General features: G+C 41.9%; 1 protein-coding gene and 1 long non-coding RNA gene across 2 annotated transcripts in view; one reads left to right on the top strand and one right to left on the bottom strand.

The window, feature by feature from the left end:
* Positions 1-9,432, bottom strand: part of LOC135111460 (uncharacterized) — a 111,429-nt gene extending 101,997 nt beyond the window's left edge. Inside the window, exon 1 of the long non-coding RNA XR_010273750.1 lies at positions 9,200-9,432. This is a non-coding gene — a long non-coding RNA (uncharacterized LOC135111460). The remainder of the gene's footprint in view (positions 1-9,199) is intronic.
* LOC135111458 (neuropeptide Y receptor type 6-like) overlaps positions 1-20,000 on the top strand; it is a 105,956-nt gene that overhangs the window by 52,146 nt on the left and 33,810 nt on the right. The window lies entirely within an intron of this gene.

Raw genomic sequence — 20,000 nt, forward strand, 5'->3', positions numbered from 1 at the left:
TAAATTACGGGGAAAAAAAATAGAAGGGGGGAAAAAAGGAAAGACGTGAGGGTGATAAAGAAAGTAATACGATGAAAAATGAATAATACTGAGGGAGACGGGAAAAAAATGTAAATATGAAAGAAAGATTGACAAGATTCGTGTCAAGGAAAGAAAGAGAAAAAGAAGAGAAAAGAACCGAGATAATAGAGAGGGATATGATAAATGAGGAAATATAAGAAAAAGGTAAAGGAAAGTATGAGACTGGGAAAGAAAGAACACGGTAGAAAGAGAGAAATAAAGGATAGAAGAGGAAAAGTATGAAGAGAACAGGAAAAATAAACGTGTGGGTGAATGAAGAGGTTATTAAAGAAGGGAAATATTATACTGAGCAGTTGAAACGGAGGAAAATACGAGACGGGAAAGAATGATGTTAAAGTAGAAAGATGTTAAAGAAAAAAAAATATGCCAGGGTGTTAAAATACGAATTTATTTTGTGTTCAAGGAGAAATTAGGAAAAAACAATGGAGGGAAAATACTTGTTTATTTTCTATTCACTTATATTTTAAGAAGAAAATATAAAAAAAAGATAAAGAAAGATGTGAATGGGAATATCAATCATCATAAAAGAAACCATGAAAAGAAAAAGGAAAAGTGAGAAGTATCAGGAGAAAAGAAAGACATGGGAAAAAAAAGAAAATTTAGGAGTAAAAAAAAAGAGGGGAAATAAATCCAAGGGAGGAGAAGGGAGATTTGAGGGAAAAAAAAGTGGAAAGAACAAAAGAACGCGACAAATAAGAGGGAAAAAAGTGAAAAATGTGAGAAGTAAGGAAAAAACTCGTGAGGGGAGGAAAAAGGAAAATGAGAGGACGGAAATACGAAAAGGGGAGGTGAGAGAAAAGTGCGAGAACGTGGGAAGTGACAGGAAATATGAGAATGCGGACAAACGAGAAACAGGAGACGAGAAACATTTAACAAGAGGACAACAGATGACAACAGTTTAGCGGCGCCGTCCTTGCCTGTCTCTTCGCAGGCTGAGATTCACAGACAACATCCCTAAACACTGCAGGGCCTCTTCTCCGGTGACTTTCGCAGGCACTGGTGGAGGTTATTGGTGTTTTCAAGGTGCTTTTGTGATTCTAGTGGTAATTTTATAAAGATTCAGCAATATTGACTGGAAATAAGAAGAAAGTACAAACATTACCATAGTGATTCAACAATTCTGACGCAGTAATTGTGTGGTCATAACACTCGCTGACTGATGGTCTCTCTCTCTCTCTCTCTCTCTCTCTCTCTCTCTCTCTCTCTCTCTCTCTCTCTCTCTCTCTCTCTCTCTCTCTCTGATCGGTCTGCTTATTTCCGTCTTGTTTCGAAATGAACAGCAAACTAATATTTCAATTTCCTCCAAAAGTTACAGGATTGTCTACACAGAAATAAGCTGGTATCATAAAATTATAGAGTGGTTTTCAAAGAAATACAAATAAATTTTTAGCACGTTTTAAAACAAGACGGGAATAAGAAGACCAACCAACGAGTGGGAGCATCAGTCAGGGGAGATGGCACCTTGCTCGTCTGGCCTCTGGTGGCAGAAGTGGCAAAATCAGCGTGGCAGAATTGGTGAAGCAGAGTATAGTCACATCTGTTGACTCTAAAAATAGTCCTGGTGAGACAAGGCGTTGTGGGATATACAGACCCACACCCCATTAAGGTTGGCGGGGTTTCACTGATGACCGAGCTGTTACTGGCGTCCCCTTGGGCAAGAGTTCGATTATTTCGGTTTAAAACACAACTCGTACTTTTAAACCGCTTTGTTCTCTCACCAAGACAATTCTCAAAGGCTGCGGAGGTGACACGTTGGGCTCTGTTGGGCTTTTAAGGATATTTCCATACATTATGACAGAGTTTATGCTAAATTATCTTTAGAAACATCAAAGCACGATTATAAGCCTCATCTCCCACTAAAGCCTGTTGAAAGTAGTCAGGATAAATTGCCGAAACGTTTAAAAATACGAGAAGAACCATTTACGATATAAAACCCATGTTAAACTATCAATAGAAGCATCAAAGCATCATTCAACATTCCATCCTTTCATCCTCCTTTACCTCCTGTTTGCATTTTTTCTTTCTTTTATCTTCTTACTTTCATACACTATTTCCTAATTGTTTTTTTTTTCGTCTCTGTATCTTATCTTCCTTCTCCACCTTTTTCTCCTCCTCTTCCTCGTTTTCTTCATCATCATTGTTTTTCCTCCTCGCAATCTGCTTCCTTTTTTTTTTTTTTTTTCTTTTTATAATAATTCTCTTCACACACCACTAATTCGTCCCCCTCCTCCTCCTGTTTCTTTTTTCTTCCTCGTCTCCATCCAGTTTCTCCTATTCACTTTTTTTTTCTTTCCTTCTTCATCCTCTTCTTATAATTCCTTCTCATAATTCTTTTCTTATTTTTTTCGCTATCCTGGTTTTTTCCATTTTTTTCTTTCTTTTCTCTTTCTCCTAATAATTTTTTCTTCTTCTCTCTCTCTCTCTCATTTATTATTCTCTTTATATAATTTGTTCCTGTCCTCTTCTTCCTCCTCTTCCATCTCCTCCTCCTCCTTTTTCTTCTTCTTCCGCTTCCTGCTTTTCCCCCTTCTTTTTCTCTTCCTTCTAATCACCTTCCCTCTTCCTCCCCCTTTTCTTCTTCCGTTTCCTACATTTCTCCTTTTTTTTTTTCTCTCGCTTCTAATCATCTTCCCTCCTCTTTCTCTTCCTGTTTCAAGCGTTAAGTGCTGACACATCCTTCCTCTTACTCGTACTTCCCTTCCTCTTATTTCATTGCTTCTTCCATCTCCTTCTCTTCCTTTTTTCCTCTCATCCACCTGCTTTTTCTCAAACAAACCTCCATTTACCCTTTCACTTTTCATATATTTTCATTCATTCCCTCCCTGTCTTGCTCAACTTCCTCCTCCTCCTCCTCCTCCTCCTCCTCCCTAAGCCTTAGTGAGAACCTTCCTAAGCTCGTCTTCCTACCGTAAATAAGAACTGTGGGAAGATGAAAACATGTGAGAGAGAGAGAGAGAGAGAGAGAGAGAGAGAGAGAGAGAGAGAGAGAGAGAGAGAGAGAGAGAGAGAGAGAGAGAGAGAGAGTAGTTTACACAATATTTTCGCATTCAGTTGTCAGTAACTATCTCATGCATTCAAATTTTGTTGTATATTGAGGCTTGTTGAATTTCAGAGAGAGAGAGAGAGAGAGAGAGAGAGAGAGAGAGAGAGAGAGAGAGAGAGAGAGAGAGAGAGAGATAGTTTGCAATATTTTCTTATTTCAGGTGGTAGAGTAATACATACTGATCAAGAGAGAGAGAGAGAGAGAGAGAGAGAGAGAGAGAGAGAGAGAGAGAGAGAGGCCATTAACCTATTACCAATACTCATACATATTCCTCATCACGGTATTAACAGCCTCATTCGCTCGTTACTCGTAAAACTTTCCCCCAATAATCTCCGGTTTTATTTCACGTCACATTATTGATGCAATTCGGGAGAGAGACGAAAGAAGGAAGGAAGGAAGGAAGGAGGGCGGTGAATGAAGGAGCAGTTGATTCTCCAGTACATCGTTAGCTGAGATTTACAACGCGTTTTTATCTCTGTATTCTCGTTATTCTTCCTTTTATTTCTCCATTTTTTCTTTTCTTTTTTTCTTTTTTTCTTTTCCATTTTTTTGGGGGGAGGGATGTTTGGAAGGGAGAGAGGGAGAGGGAAGGAAAGGTTAGCAGGGTGACAGACGACTTCAGCTGTGTCTTTCTCTCTTGTCTGCTTTTTTTTTATTTACTCTGGCTGTGTGTGTGTGTGTGTGTGTGTGTGTGTGTGTGTGTGTGTGTGTGTGTGTGTGTGTGTGTGTGTGTGTGTGTGTGTGTGTGTGTCCTATCAGTCTATCGGTTTTCCTTATGTTTACCTGCGATTCCTTGCGTCTCTCTTTCTCTCTCTCTCTCTCTCTCTCTCTCTCTCTCTCTCTCTCTCTCTCTCTCTCTGACATTTCTGATCCTCGGTATATCCCACGACCTCCCATTAAATCCTGAAATATATTCGTGCGTGTGTGTGTGTGTGTGTGTGTGTGTATGTGTGTGTGTGTGTTACTAAATTTTCTCTTCCCTACTTCAGTCTTTTTACTTACCTAGGCTTTAATGATTCAGGTAGTCTATGTATTTATCAATTAATCTATCTGTCTATCTATTTATCTTCAGCCTCCCTCTGTAGATCTGTCTTTCCGTTAGTCGTCAGTTTATTCAGGCTTCCTGTATATTTCCAGTAATACATCTTTCTATATCTAAATTATGGAACTCCCTGCCTGCTTCTGTATTTTTCCTACCTTTGACCTGAACTGTTTCAAGAGAAAGGTTCCAAGACATTTCTAAACTTTGGCTGATCCTTTTTTATTGTACTCTATAGGGACTGGCTATAGGGCCTGTACCTATCTATCAGTCTATATCTCTATTTATCTCTCTCTCTATCCATCAGTCTATCTATCTATGTCACTATTTATCCTTCCACTAACAAATCCATTTATCTGCTAACAAATACGTACATCTATTCATCATTTTCATATCTAGCTATCTATCTACCTCATTACCCATCAGTCTCTCAATTTATGTGACTACCTATCAACTAACAAATTCAAGTATCCTCCAACAAATACATCTTTCAATTATTTTCACACTAATTCAGAGATATACTCCTCCCTTGCTCTGCTTGTCATCACGGTGTCCATGCGCAGGTAAAAAAAAAAAAAGTTTGCGGCGCTAATACCTTTTTACGACCAGTGCTAACGCCGCCTTTGAAGTGCTAAAATCCCATTCTGTTCGCCACAGCATGGCTTACCTCATCCGCATGTGTACTTCCTAGCTTTATGAGTTTATGTACGTGTGTTGGTTTTCTTCAGCTGAGAGAGAGAGAGAGAGAGAGAGAGAGAGAGAGAGAGAGAGAGAGAGAGAGAGAGAGAGAGAGAGAGAGAGAGAGAGAGAGAGAGAGAGAGACCGGCAATTTGCAATATATTTTTTATTTCCTCAGGTAACATAATACATACTGAATGAGAGAGAAAGAGACAGACAGACAGACAGACAGACAGACAGACAGGCACATGCAGACAGAAAGACACGCAAAGGCAAGCGGTAAACACAGAGAGACAGACAGACAGACAGAGAAACAGACAGACACACAGAGAGACAGACAGATACGCAGAAGCAAGCAGAGGACACAGAAACAGACAGAGAGAAAGATAGACGGAAGGAATCGCAGACAGAAACAGATAGAAGTTGTCTGCTGCAATACAGTAAACAAACTACACAGAGAGAGAGAGAGAGAGAGAGAGAGAGAGAGAGAGAGAGAGAGAGAGAGAGGGTACACATGGTTCTCTCTACGTCCGTGTTTGCGATGCAGTTCACGAGAATCTAACTTTTCTGCTCCTCTGCCAGCAAACTTTGACATACAAATAGACTCCCTCCACCTCCTACCTCTCCTTCCCATCATCCTTCACCGGTATGATCCTTACTACTACTGCTGCTACTACTACCACTACTACTACTACCACTAATAATAATAATAATAATAATAATAATAATAATAATAACAACAACAACAATACCATCAAAACCACCACTACTAATACTAGTACCACTGTATAAAGAAGCTAGTCACTTGGTACTGGGCGGAGGGTACTCAGTCATACAGGATTCAGGTCAGTTGATTGTCAAATCAGATTAACCTGAGTGCAAATAGGCCTCAGGATGTTTTGTACTCGAGACATTTGGTACCCAAACCACTTGGTCCCCTTAATGTCCATAGACCAGTAGTTCTTAACTTTTTCATTACATTACCCGTTTACTGACTTCTTCAACTTTGTGTTATCCTATCTTCAACTTTGTCTTACCCACATCAACTGTAAGTACAGTAGTGCTGCATATATCTATTGATAAAGAAACGGTGGCAATCCGTTGAACGCAATCATTCGATTGAGAGTCAGCCATCTCTCCCCACGTCGGGCATCTCAGGCAAAGTTACCAACTTTTTTTTTTTTTTTTTTTTGCATTTCTAAAATCTAAGATATTCTAATATAAATATTAAAGTTTCAACTTTTCCTATATTTTACAATTGGGTTAGTCCTGAGTATATTACTGCGCCGCGCCCTCAGGACGCGCGGCTGCCAAAAACACCTGTGTTTGTGGGTCCGATGCGGCTGTGCCGAGCGGGGTGGTGGACAACTTGTGACGCAATCAGGCCCAGGACAGACAGGACAGACAAAGACGAAACCAAAGACTATATTTTACGAAACCGGACACTTTAATGAGCATTTAATGATACAACACAGAGCGAGATTCAAAGCGCGTGATCAGAGACCTGGAACTGACGTCACAGGGTAGAAATTCGGAGGGGTCAGAAGTAGCTACGTAGCACGCCAGTTCATAGTGATCACGTGAGGAAGACAGGTCTCTCCCTAAGAAGTCAGAACCGACGTAGAACGCGGACTGGTGTACACCAGTATGCCAAACTGTTCTGTTATATCCGGTGCAAGTCTTTATTCCAGAAACAGGGAAATATACGTTTTTATAGCTTTCCAAAAGATGAAGATGTCATGCAAATGACACTGTGTACATTAAAATTTGCTATGATATAAGAAATAATCAACTAAAGTAGGGTTCAGTAAGAACCTATCAGAGCTGGTACACTGAGTGAGTTAAAGTGATACTTTCTCTTTTATTTGTCATACTCGTATTCCCAGGTATGAATAAGTATGAAGTTATCATTTCATGAGGTTGTCATGAAATGACAACCTCATGAAATATTATCATTATTATTATTATTATTATATTATTATTATTATCATCATCATTATTAGCTGCTGCTACTACTACTACTACTACTACTACTACTACTACTACTGCTGCTGCTGCTGCTGCTATTTCACTCTACCACAATTTTTGTTGTTTGTAACCTACTGGAGCGGCGCTATATGACCGTGATGATACTACACAACGTTTTTAAATCAACATCCTAATACTAATACCATCACTAACATCACTACTCCCACTAAACCTGCATGTAATTTCTCAATAAACTCAAAACTCGCTCCTTGAAGTTTAGGGAAAAAGTAAGAAAAGATAAATAGAAATTGATCCACTGAGTACTTTCTTGCGACCCATTCTCTCGTGAAGCAGGTCACTGGAAGACGAGATTGGCCAAATTTTTAAGGATGATGATGACAAATGGTTGGTCTTAAGTGCTGAAAGGATGCCATACGGATGTAGGTCAACTAGCCTCTTACAGTCTCATTATTTTTTTTTTTTTTCCGTACGAAGATAAACGGCTTCCCTGACAGAGAGAGAGAGAGAGAGAGAGAGAGAGAGAGAGAGAGAGAGAGAGAGAGAGAGAGAGAGAGAGAGAGAGAGAGAGAGAAACATCAACGATAATAATAATAATAATAATAATAATAATAATAATAATAATAATAATAATAATAATAATAATAATCGCTACATATGTATGAAACAATTATTCAAATACAAAAATAAATCAGGGAAATGCCATTACACGAGTATACCAGAGGACGTATTGTGCACAGACATATTTAAAGAAAACATGATAATTTGTCACTGAAAAGTCTTGCCGTTACAAGCTTGGCTGAATTCCGTAAAAAAAAAAAAAAAAATGAATAGAAAAATACGAATAAACAAATATATAGCTAGAAAAGCAAAAAAAAAAAGTGGCTATTTAACATTGTGCAAAATCACCAGATCATATTATTTCCAGCAATCCCTACTACTCATCCTCATCCTCCTCCTCCTCCTCCTCCTCCTCCTTCAGCGTCCCTCGTTAGCCTGCCGGGGCCAAGTGGAACTCACTTATTGGGGCAGCGATCACTTTCGGGTCCACGGGGCGCGGTGAAGAATAGCGGGGCGGACCGATACGCCAATCACTTCTCGGGGCGCCTCTCGGGACGTCCCTCGGCACGCCCCTCGGCACGGCTCTTTAGATAACTGGGAGAGTTGTCAGGATTGTAACGGTGGTGGTAGTAGTGGTGGTGGTGGTGGTGACTGTTGTTGTGTTGTTGTTGTTTTTATTGTTGCAGTGGTGGTGGTTGTGGTGGAGAAAGACGAAGAGGAGGAGGAGGAGGAGGAGGAGAGGAAGGAGGAGGAAAATGGCAGGTTACGGTATGGTAATGAGAGAGAGAGAGAGAGAGAGAGAGAGAGAGAGAGAACCCGCGGGAGAGAAGACGAGAGAGGGTTGAATAGTCTGATAATGACACTCCCCGTCCTCTTTTTTTTTTTTTTTCGTTGCGCCTAGTTGGAGGGGGCTGGGAGGGAGGGAGGGAGGGAGGGAGTGGGGGAAGGGCAGTACCCTCTTCCATGGCAATCCTCGCCCGGCTCACCGAAGCACTTACCGAAGCCTCGACTCAGTGAACCCTTTGACGTGCACGAATTGAAGCCTCGTCCCAGGGAAACCATTTGATCCGAACTCTTGTGAACCCTCGTGCTAACTCGCAACGAACTGAAGCGAAGCGTCTCACTGAAGTGTTTAAATGTAGCAGCACTTAAAGTTTAAATGATCGTTAAGGCTTAAAGGTTGAAAGTAAGCTTACTCAACCGCAGAACGGACAAATTCAAAATGAGATCACATTTAGTTTTTATTCCTTTTTTTTTTTTTTTACAGCAACAAAGACATGAAATTCTGCTCTGCACCGAGATTCAAACTTAAAAAATAACCTAATGTTTAATAAGCTGAGCGGCTTTAAAAGATAAAGTATCATTAGGGTAATTAACAAAAAAAAAAGTGGAACGTAGGCTTTTAACACTAACTAATATCTTGAAATCCAATTCATATTTCAGCACCATAAAGTTAATGTAATGTAATAACAGTTTAATGAGTATGCTTCCCGACTGTTATCATTATCATCACCATCAGTCTCTGTAACTGCGCTGAAGGACAAAAGCTCCCCCTGCAATTTCACTCGTCTCTGTCAGCTAAACCTTTGTTCCTCGCGACCCCAACAAACCCCCTGCTCCATTCCTCTATAGTTCCCTGCCCTGCCTTCTTTTACCATTCCTCGGCTACTGTTCAGTCAATTATCAGGTCTCTGTCAGCTAAACCTTTGTTCCACGCCACCCCAGTAAACTCGTATCATTCCTCTACAGTTCTCCGCTTTGCTTTCTTTTACTTCTCTCATCTACTGTTCAATTAACTGGTGTACGCTTACCTTGAGCCATGATAGTTACTCTGGGATCATCCGTCTTGCATATGAATCTCTCGAAGGCTTCCTTATGAGAAATAGTTATGCGCACACACCATTGAGGAAAGTTAAGCTTGAAAGTGAGAGACGCGGTGATGAAAGACGAACACGTAGACGAGCTGCGTAGCGAGAAATACTTGGACGGAGATTTATTTTAGCGAGTTACTTCTCTACGCATGTGCAGTACCACGTCAAAACAGCGGGACGTCTTTCCTCAGATGTGCATTTTCTTTTCACAATCTTGGCTCATGTTCCGGAATGTTCCGATGCCTCATCTTTACTTTTAACAATCTGTAGGAGATGTAGTGTAATTTCAAGAGTGCTTTTTCAGCTCTAGTGATGGTTTAACAAGGATTCTGCATTTATAAAAGGCAAAAAATACTCATGGGAACCCGGCTTAAGATTTATGTGACCAATAAAAATGCTCGTATTAAGACGTCAAAACGCTGAAGAATATTGGCCTTTATTTCACAGATTTCCCAAGGTCAGTAACACTTACTAAACTTTATGTGTACAGTTGATGTGTGCGTGTGTGTGTTGGGATGGCAGTGAAGCTCAGAATCATAACAAGTGGGATGTAAATCGGGTACGCTGAGGGAGAACTCACCAATTATTCCGCTGATAAATAATCTCACACAGAGGCTTCAGTCTGAGCTGCCAACGGCGTCCACAATGGTAGGTATACGCGCCATTGTTTTAAGTACTTCCACTAACATTATTAAACGCTTCCCTCTCCATTAGGACCATTTTTAAAGAGCACGGAGATAATTAGTCGCCTTTTTTTCATAGCTATATTTTCCACTGATGATAGTCTTTGTTAAACTATCGCTAATATCAAATAAACACCTTTGAAAACCCCCCACTTACTTATGGATCATGTTCAATGTGGGGGATAATAGATTTGCATTCAGAAACGCATTGCTCTTTCCACCATCATTTTCAAAGGGCACAAAGATGATGAGCCGGGTTCACAGGAATGTTTGTCTTGTTAACAATGTAAAAATCTTGTTAATCAGTCACTAGTACCATAAAAACTTAAAAACCCGTGTAACTTCAACGAGAGTCTTAAAAGTAGTCGGGAAACTGGTAAAAGTCCTCGAGAATATGGTCTATAAAAGGACGAAATGCTTGGAAATATGGAACTTACTTAACTTCATGAGGATTCCTGCTTCACACTATAACACTCAATGAACCGAATGCGAGCCTAAGAAGCGTAATAGTATGCCACCAGTTAAGCAGACGATCATGGAAACATCCAGGTATTAGCAATGCACCGAACCTAATAAGCGAAGCATTAAAACATTTTTCTAGATCTTTAAATTCCTTGGATGTAAAGCACTGAACGGAGTAATCCTCTCTCTCTCTCTCTCTCTCTCTCTCTCTCTCTCTCTCTCTCTTTCATTATCACCCTTCATCTCACTTCGTCGGGTTCACTCTCCCCTCCCTCCCTCCAGCCCCTCCATCCACTCTCTTCCCTTCCTCTCCTCCCTTCCTTCCTCTTCCTCTCCCTCCTTCCCTCTACTAATCTCCCTGTGTTTGTCCTCCCAAGCGTTCCTCGTCTGTCCTCGTCTTTCTTCTCTTTTATTCTACTTCTTTCTTTTCCTCCTTCTCCTTCTCCTTCTCTTCCTCCTCCTCTTTCAAGAATAAATCATCCTACACCACCTACTCCACACCTTTTCTTCAAACTCCTCCTCCTCCTCCTCCTCCAGCTTCTCATCCTTATCTTCTTCTTGTCCTCTTTCTTCTCCTCGTTTTCCTCCTCCTCTTCCTCCTCCTGTTGGTCCTCCTCCACCATTCACTCCTCCTCATCCTCCTTCACCATTCCCTCCTGCTCCTATACCAACAACTCCTTCCTCCTCCTCCTCCTCCTCCTCCTCCTCCTACTTCTTCCGGTATTCCTTTAGATTCTCCCCTCTTCACCAACGTTAAAACTAAGTTAACTTTGCTCATACCAGAACCATAAAAATTCTTTGCATGTGTGTGTGTGTGTGTGTGTGTGTGTGTGTGTGTGTGTGTGTGTCAGAGGGGGTATAAATAATGATGTAAAGATGAGAAAGAAAGATAGTGAAAGAAAACTGGAGTTAAGCTGGTGAAAAGAACGACGTGCTCCAGATAATCCCACTGCTCTCTCTCTCTCTCTCTCTCTCTCTCTCTCTCTCTCTCTCTCTCTCTCTCTCTCTCTCTCTCTCTTGACGATGAAAAACCTCCATTTACTTTCGACCTAGTTGTTCCATTTTGCATCCCGTCTCCCTTCTCCTCCTCCTACACCTCTTCTCCCTAACAATCCTCTTCTTCGCTTTAAACCTCCTTCGCTTGTCGCATCTTGTTTATGGCTGTAATACATAAACTCTGTGTGTGTGTGTGTGTGTGTGTGTGTGTGTGTGTGTGTGTGTGTGTGTGTGTAGAATACCGGCGTTTCCTCTTCTCGACAGCGTCCGTGGGGGAGTAGTGGAAGGAAAAAATGAAAGCAGAGAGAGAAATAAGAAGATGGATATGAATAACGCCAAAGGGAGGTATTAGGGGCAGTGGGCTGAGCAGTCGCCACAAAAAGAGGTGATGAAAAATAGATGAAGCCGCCAGACCCTCACATTGGAAATTAGCGAAGAGAAAAGGGGAAGAGAACGTGTATGGAGCTTCTGAACACAAGACAGATGATGCGGGAAAGATATCAGAGCAACACACACACACACACACACACACACACACGCGTTCTAAAAGTACGGGAAGTTCAAAGTTCATATGTACGGAATATACTGAAGGGAAATTTCATACAAGTACATAAAATAAAGTTACCATGGTAGTATGGTAATAGTGAATGTAGTAGTAGTAGGAGTTGTACTAGTAGTAGTAGTAGTAGTAGTAGTAGTAGTAGTAGTAGTAGTAGTAAAAATAGTATTAAGAGTAGTAGTAGTAGTTCACCACCACCAGCATCAATACATAACCAATATTACTACTACTACTACTACTACTACTACTACTACTACTACTACCAGCAATAATAATAATAATAATAATTATAATAATAACAATAATAATAATAATAATAATAATGATAATAATAATAATAACAATAATAATAATAAAAATAGAAAAAATAATAATGATAACAACAACAACAACAATAACGAAAACAACAGCACCAACAATATTAGTACTACTACTACTACTACTACTACTTCTACTACCAGCAATAATAATAATAATAATAATAATAATAATAATAATAATAATAATAATAGAAAATAATAATAATAATAACAACAACAACAACAACAACAACAACAACAACAACAACAACAATAACGAAAACAACAACACCAACAACAACAATAACGAAAACAACAACATTACCACCACCAGCACCATCACCACCACCAACAACAACAACAACAATAACGACAACAACAATAACGAAAACAGCAACAACAACACCAACACCACCACCACCACCACCACCAACAACAACAACAACAACAACAACAACGAAAACAACAAAAACAAAATTAATAATACATAACATGGAACCTTCCTGTAATAATGATAATGTTATAATCTTGATAATAATAACAATAAACTCGTAGAACACACGTTGCATAAATGTATACGAGATTAATATTAGAGTAAATTACAAGCCGGAAAACTCATGCAATGGGGTGCTGCAGTGCTGGGAGAGAGAGAGAGAGAGAGAGAGAGAGAGAGAGAGAGAGAGAGAGAGAGAGAGAGAGAGAGAGAGAGAGAAGGAATGCTGATGAAGAAAGAGAAACAAGGAATGCTGATGAAGAAAGAAATAAGGAATGCTGATGAAGAAAGAAAATAGGAAATCCTGATGAAGGAAACGGAAAAGGGGAAGCTGATTAAGAAAGAGAAAAATGAAAAGGGAATGCTGATGATAAAAGATAGAAAAGCAACAGCAGGAAACAGGAATGGCGTAAGAACCTCTGCTCCTTTCTACGAGAGAGAGAGAGAGAGAGAGAGAGAGAGAGAGAGAGAGAGAGAGAGAGAGAGAGAGAGAGTAATGATCTGGAACAGTTTCACAGCCGTAATAGGAATCGTGAACCAAGAAACCTTCAATAAAACGGTACATAAAACCTTCTCATCGTTTCCAGTTCCTTCCCCCGGCAACACTTTCCCTCGCAGTCTCGAGGCGATAACAATTGTGTTTCGTTCAGCACAAAAGCGTTTGTGTAGTTCCTCCTGTTCTCTACTTATCATCTTTATATTTGGATGCTTCGCGTTTATCAATTAGAAATAACTGTTATGGTGCTTAATTTATACAATTTATATAATTATTGTTATGCTGAAAAAATGTATGAATATTTATTGCCAATGAAAACGAGATCGGGGAAAAATATTAACAGCACAATTGAATGTTCATAAATATCCATAAATTGTTGAGCCAATCAAAATAAATAGCATCATTTGGTTCTCGTTGTAAAATTGCACTTACGTAATGCAACCGACACTGTCCAATGTACAGCAAGCACTGAATACTGCTTTGTTAAGAGAAACGTGAATAATGGAATACCAGATCAAATCAAAATGAGAAAAAAAAAAAAGAGAGAGAGAAAGACTGGCAAAAATTGATCCATACACAAGGTTTTGAATTAAAAGAACAAAGTTATTGGGAACAAGGGAAGTGCGCAGGAATGACAATCTCAAGAGGAGGTGGGATACATTTACGGATTTCACAGATGTTCAGTTTTAGAATCCCAGGTGCTTCCTTTTGTTAGTCAGTTGGCTTTTCGGAACCATCCTGTTTTCCTATCTTTTTTTTTTTTTATGTTCTTATCTTCTCACTGTACATTGTTGCAGGTGTACAAATATCAAATACAGATTGTTAGGCGAACAGCAATATTTGTATGTGCGTGATGTTTGTTTATTATATATCAAGAAGATTGGCAAAGGAAAGAAAAAGGAAAAAATGAATAAAGGTCCGTTCAAATAGCGTTCCAGAAAAGAAAACAGGAGGAGAGCGGAGAGAGAAAGCAGTTTAATTACTGGATGTCTTGATATTCCTCTTTTTGAAATAGCTCAAGTCGTACGCAGGAGGAAATACGGAAAAAAGAAGATTGCATGTCAAGAAACAAGAAGACTGCATGTCGCTTCCACGGCACAAACTCAACAAGCAACATACATGAGGGGTGTGAAGAAGGGACGGAATTACCATCACTGGAACACGAACTAAGGAGGAAATGAGTTGACCGATCACTTCACTGATTGACTGGCTGATTTCCGGCACTGCAGCGACTGAAAAAAGATCACATACCCTCATCAATGGTGTTTCTTTCAGTGGAAAATAGACCGCGGAGGAACTTAATAGCGTGGAAGAGGTTTAGATGAGATAGAAAATACTTGACCCGATACGCAAACACACACACACACACACACACACACACACACACACACACACACACACACACACACACACACACACACACACACACACAGCTCATATGACTCAGCTGCGTTATGAGTACCAAGGTGTAAAACAGACAACAGATATAGAGCCACACAACATTCACGCATTTGTTTCGTGAATTCTGTGTTAGGTAAATTTTTCCCTCGACATCTTTTCTGAATACACGGGCCAGGGTCCATGCGTTGAAGCGGCCTTAGCATGAATGGTGAATAGAGCAAAGAGGCGCGCCGGTGAAGGTGAATATAGGAATAGAGCAGCTGGACAATTAATATGAGCGTCTCTGTCTGGGAATAGCATTGGTTTGTTAGGAAAAATACCAAAGATATTTCATTTTATCACTGCTGCTATCAACACATTTAAACGTATGACGTACGACGAAAGGAAAACTAGCAACAATTCCCATAGTTTTAATTTCTTTATTGTTACATTCATTTTTGCAGGGATGAAGTTTTAACGAATAAAGAAAAATTTGCTACAGTACCGCACAGCATTTATTTTTATCTCTTTTTTTTTTTCCTTTTTGTTGAAAGCGGCACAGAATAAACTGACCGTCGTTGAGTTGTTTGAAGCGGGAAAATGACAGCGAAGATAACGGGTGTGATTGCAATCTGGAGAGAGAGAGAGAGAGAGAGAGAGAGAGAGAGAGAGAGAGAGAGAGAGAGAGAAAATAAAAAAAATAACTGCCTCTCATCTCACACTCTCACCTCTTCCCGTGACGCATTTTTACAGTGCCGGAGGAGAAGAGTAGGCGGTGTCACCCCCCGAGAGGTCCATTTCATTACCGGTTTACAAGAGGAAGCCACTCGTTCCTTCACCTCAGATGCCTCGTGTCTCCCGGAATGAGACGAGAAGGGAGGAGAAAATCAAGTAAAAAAAAGAACTTGGGACTGGAGAAAAGTACTGAAGAGGACTAGAAAGAATGCGTAACTCCAGTGAACTTGGTCTAGTCTACTGGAAAGATCACAGAACCTTCTAAGTGGTGGTTTCTTTCAGCGGCAAAATCGACCGCACAAAAATTAATAAAGGGGAAGAGGTTTAGATGAGGTAGAAAAAATACTTCATCCTGTACACACACACACACACACACACACACACACACACACACACACACACACACACGCAAGGGTCTCTTAAGGTTGAATGCAAGCCGCGAGTTTTATACGAAAGAGCAGAAATGTCAAAAGAAAGAGTGCTTTAAAGGGAAAAACGTGTCATATCCTGAATAAAAGATGCTGGGAGTTAAACAAATGTTATCTCTCTCTCTCTCTCTCTCTCTCTCTCTCTCTCTCTCTCTCTCTCTCTCTCTCTCTCTCTCTCTCTCTCTCTCTCTCTCTGTGTGTGTGTGTGTGTGTGTGTGTGTGTGTGTAATTCACAAGCGAACCCGTAACCACTAGCCGTTACCCTCTCAGTGTGAGGTCAGAGCTCATTATTACTGATCATTGGGTAAGACTGTGACCTCACACACCACACACCCCATCCCCTGGTCAGGGGAGACAGTAACTGCCCCGCTTGTCAGCGGAAAAATCCCAAAGGTGATGTGTGTGTGTGTGTGTGTGTGTGTGTGTGTGTGTGTGTGTGTGTGTGTGTGTGAGTGTGTGAGTGGGTGGGTGTGGATGGGTGTGTGTATTGGGGGGGGGACGATGTAACAGTATAACGAATAATTACATGGAATATCAAATTATTTCCTGAAATTTTAGCCGGGGGAGAGAGAGAGCGAGAGAGAGAGTCATAATTGACGCGCACACACACACACACACACACACACACACACAAGGTAGAAATATAAATGACAACAAGAGCAAAAACTAGCGGGATGTGAGAGAACTGAAATGTAGGGCAGCGAATAATATTAAAAGTGACAATATTCTATTCTCTCTCTCTCTCTCTCTCTCTCTCTCTCTCTCTCTCTCTCTCTCTCTCTCTCTCTCTCTCTCTCTCTCTCTCTTTCTCTCTCTCTAGCGGCAAACATAGACGGTATTTATACATCCATTTTTTTTTTTGTAGAAATTTATATTATTCGTAGCAGTGTATAAAGATACGAATGACAATAAGTAAATAAATAAATAAATAAATAAATAATCGTTAGACGTACCCATATCATTACAAAGTCCGTTTTCTCCAAGGACTTTATATTACTTGGTTTTCTTTGACATTCGTAAAAGAAGAACTGCTTTCGTAATTTTGTTTGTTTTTTGCTCTCTCTCTCTCTCTCTCTCTCTCTCTCTCTCTCTCTCTCTCTCTCTCTCTCTCTCTCTCTCTCTCTTTCCTTTCTTTCTTTCTATTTTTAGACGTAACCATAGACGATACACGCACATCCGTTTTCTCTGTATCTTTTTACCTTGAAATTCATAATATTCGTACAAGTGTAAAGGGACACGATGGTAAAAGCAAATAAATAAATAATCGTGGGGCTGCTCTCCTGTTTTCTTTCTTCTCGCTTCGTTGAGGGATGTACTGCGTTATTTGGCTGAAATCTTTCTATCACAGATGCAGATTCAGACTCGATTCATATGTCAGCTCCCATTTTTCTTTCAATTTATCACTTCGTTAATGCATTTGTTCCTGATTCAGAGGAGAGATGGAGACAATTACTAGATTTTTTTTTTAATGCGTTTAAAGGAGTTTAAAAAGGAACGAGGCGTGAGAGTGAAATAGTTAAATTCAAAGAATTTACTGTATAATTTCTCCATGTCGTCTTTACTTTACCAGAAACAGAATGCTACCTCTCAGTAACAGACACAAATAGAGACACTTTAAATAAGTTTTCCCCTTCTTTTTCTCCTGCACTTCTTGCTTCATTACAGGTTATACTGACATATTTACACACAGTAACATTGTATAACCAGAAAAGAAAAAAATTCCACTCTAACGAACGCAAACTTGAATCAATATTTTTAAACGTTTTGCTGTCTTATTTTCACAACTTTAAATAGGTTTTAGAGGAAGTTACTGAGTTTTCAAAAGTGTTTTCGTGATTCCAGCGATAGTTGAAAATGGTTCCTCCACCGTTAATGAGAAAAATTACACATGGGAATTTTAGTAATCATCCATGAATCGTTTAGAAGAGCAGTCCTGGCGAAGGAACAAAACATTTTATCCTTTCACTGCTCAACACGTTTTTTTTTTTTATTCTGTTATGAACTACAACTATTAAACATTTCCTTACCGCACTACAATACTAAATACTTGAGTTACAGGGAAAAAAACATTATCCTCCACGACTTTTACTTTTCGTGTGTGTGTGTGTGTGTGTGTGTGTGTGTGTGTGTGTGTGTAAACATTTATTTTCTTCAATACGGTGAATGATAACAGACGACGACGACAACATTTTTCTTCAAATGTGGCAGTTTATTGCTGCAGAGTGATACAAACGCTTGCAACACTTTAACTAGGACATAAACAGCCAAGCCTAGCAGTGGTGTGCTAGAAGGACGTGCAACAGTAAAAGGGTTGAGAATACAGCCCGTTTTCTCTCGAACCTTGAATTCATTAAAAGATACGCTGTTAGTTACCCACCTCACCACTACGCTAACAATAATAACCTAACGCACCATTATTGTATCTATATACCACGCCGCCAGTCACACACGTGGTGACCCTGACAAAGCACCACACATTCACACACACACACACACACACACACACACACACACACACACACATCATTCACACTCTCAGTCCCGTTGAACCCTGGTGGAAAAAGGATCGTCTAGTGAACCACTATTCTTTAACCTCAGGGGTTTAGGCATAATCTCTCTCTCTCTCTCTCTCTCTCTCTCTCTCTCTCTCTCTCTCTCTCTCTCTCTCTCTCTCTCTCTCTCTCTCTCTCTCTCTCTCTTTCTATCTCTCTCTCTCTCTCATCCCGTATCGTCACCGGTCACTGGCTGTGTTGGGTGAGCGCAAAACTCCAATCTCTCCACGGATCACAAAACTGGAAGAAATCCACCAATTATCAAATCATCTAAAACAAAAAACAAACATGAAAGCAACTCTGGAAATTGTTCGCGTGACAGTGTTGAGCCGGGAGGACGCGCAGGCGCCCACCCGGCTGTTTGTGTCCTACAAGGGCTGGTGGCGCCTGCCAATGCTGCGGGTGCCCTTGTCCCTGGCGCCGCTCGATGACGGCGTGAGCGCCGCCAAGAAGGATGGGAAGGTGACCCTCATGCAAAAGTTTGAGAGCGGAAGGGCGCCGATCCTCCGCGTGAAAGGCCGCGACAGCCAGCTGGTGCTGGAGCTGTGCGCGGGGGCCCGTCTTCGGACGCGAGCCGTGGTCCGGGTGGGGGACCTCGTGAGCGGCACCGCCCCCGGGGTGGTGGAGGTGCCCTTCGAAGTAAAGGTCGGGGGGAAGGTAGAGGATGCCTTCCTCACTGTGGCTCAGGTCTTCCCTGTGCCCACCCCTCCTCCCCCTCCTGTGTACCCAGTGGGACACCGGCGGGCTCCCAGCCCCTTCCCAATGGTCACCTTCCCTCTTGGAGAGTACCATCCCAGCGCGGCCAGGCTGCAGCGCCTGGTGCAGGAGATGCATGGATACGGCCCGATGCCGGACCCGGCCGAGTGGCTGCTGCCCCCAAGCAGTGCCCCGCGGGGCCGCCATGACGAGGCGGCGTCCATGCCTCCAGACCAGCGCGAGCCTGCCGGCGCTGCGGAGGAGGCTGAGGAAAACGGCGCCGGACAGGACACCCAGACCACTGCAGCGCGCAGCGAGCAGGAGGATGAACAGCTGCAGCAGTCACCGCAGATGAGTCCCTCGGAAGCTGGCGCCAGCTACGTGCGGCTGTGGACCGCGGTGTTCGGGGAGCCAACGCGTCACCAGCGTGAGGGAGAGGAAGAGACAGGCGGAGACACTCCACGCTCGGTGCAAACCACACCAGAAGGAGTCACCAAACAGTACCTGCGGCTGTGGACTGAAGTGTTCGGGAATTACAGCGCCGCAGAGGACTGGGAGTCTCACAGCGCTGGAGAGGACAGGGACGCTGACGACACCGCAAAGGACGCTACGCCACACAGCGTGACAGGGGACGCCGACGCCATAACGCGATGCCGCAGGAGACAGAGAGGCGGACACCACCACGAGCGACAGCGACACCAACAAGAACGCGCCTAAATGGTCCTCGCCACGCCCCACGCGCCTCACCCCGCCACTGAGCCTGACGCAGGCCAGCGAGGCGAGGACGAGACTACAGGATTCCTCAGCCACCTCTCTTCCTTCCTGTCCCTCTCACTGCTCCGAGCAGGAGGGAGGGAGGGCCCCGAGAGGCTGGAGGTTGTCAGGGAGCGTCCACAATGTGAGCAGCACGGAGAGGGTGGCGAAGGAGCGCACTGGTCACCTCAAGTCAGTCCTTCGCAAGT

This window comes from Scylla paramamosain, chromosome 22 (assembly GCF_035594125.1).
Source record: "Scylla paramamosain isolate STU-SP2022 chromosome 22, ASM3559412v1, whole genome shotgun sequence".
In the NCBI taxonomy this organism is placed as follows: Eukaryota; Metazoa; Arthropoda; class Malacostraca; order Decapoda; family Portunidae; genus Scylla; species Scylla paramamosain.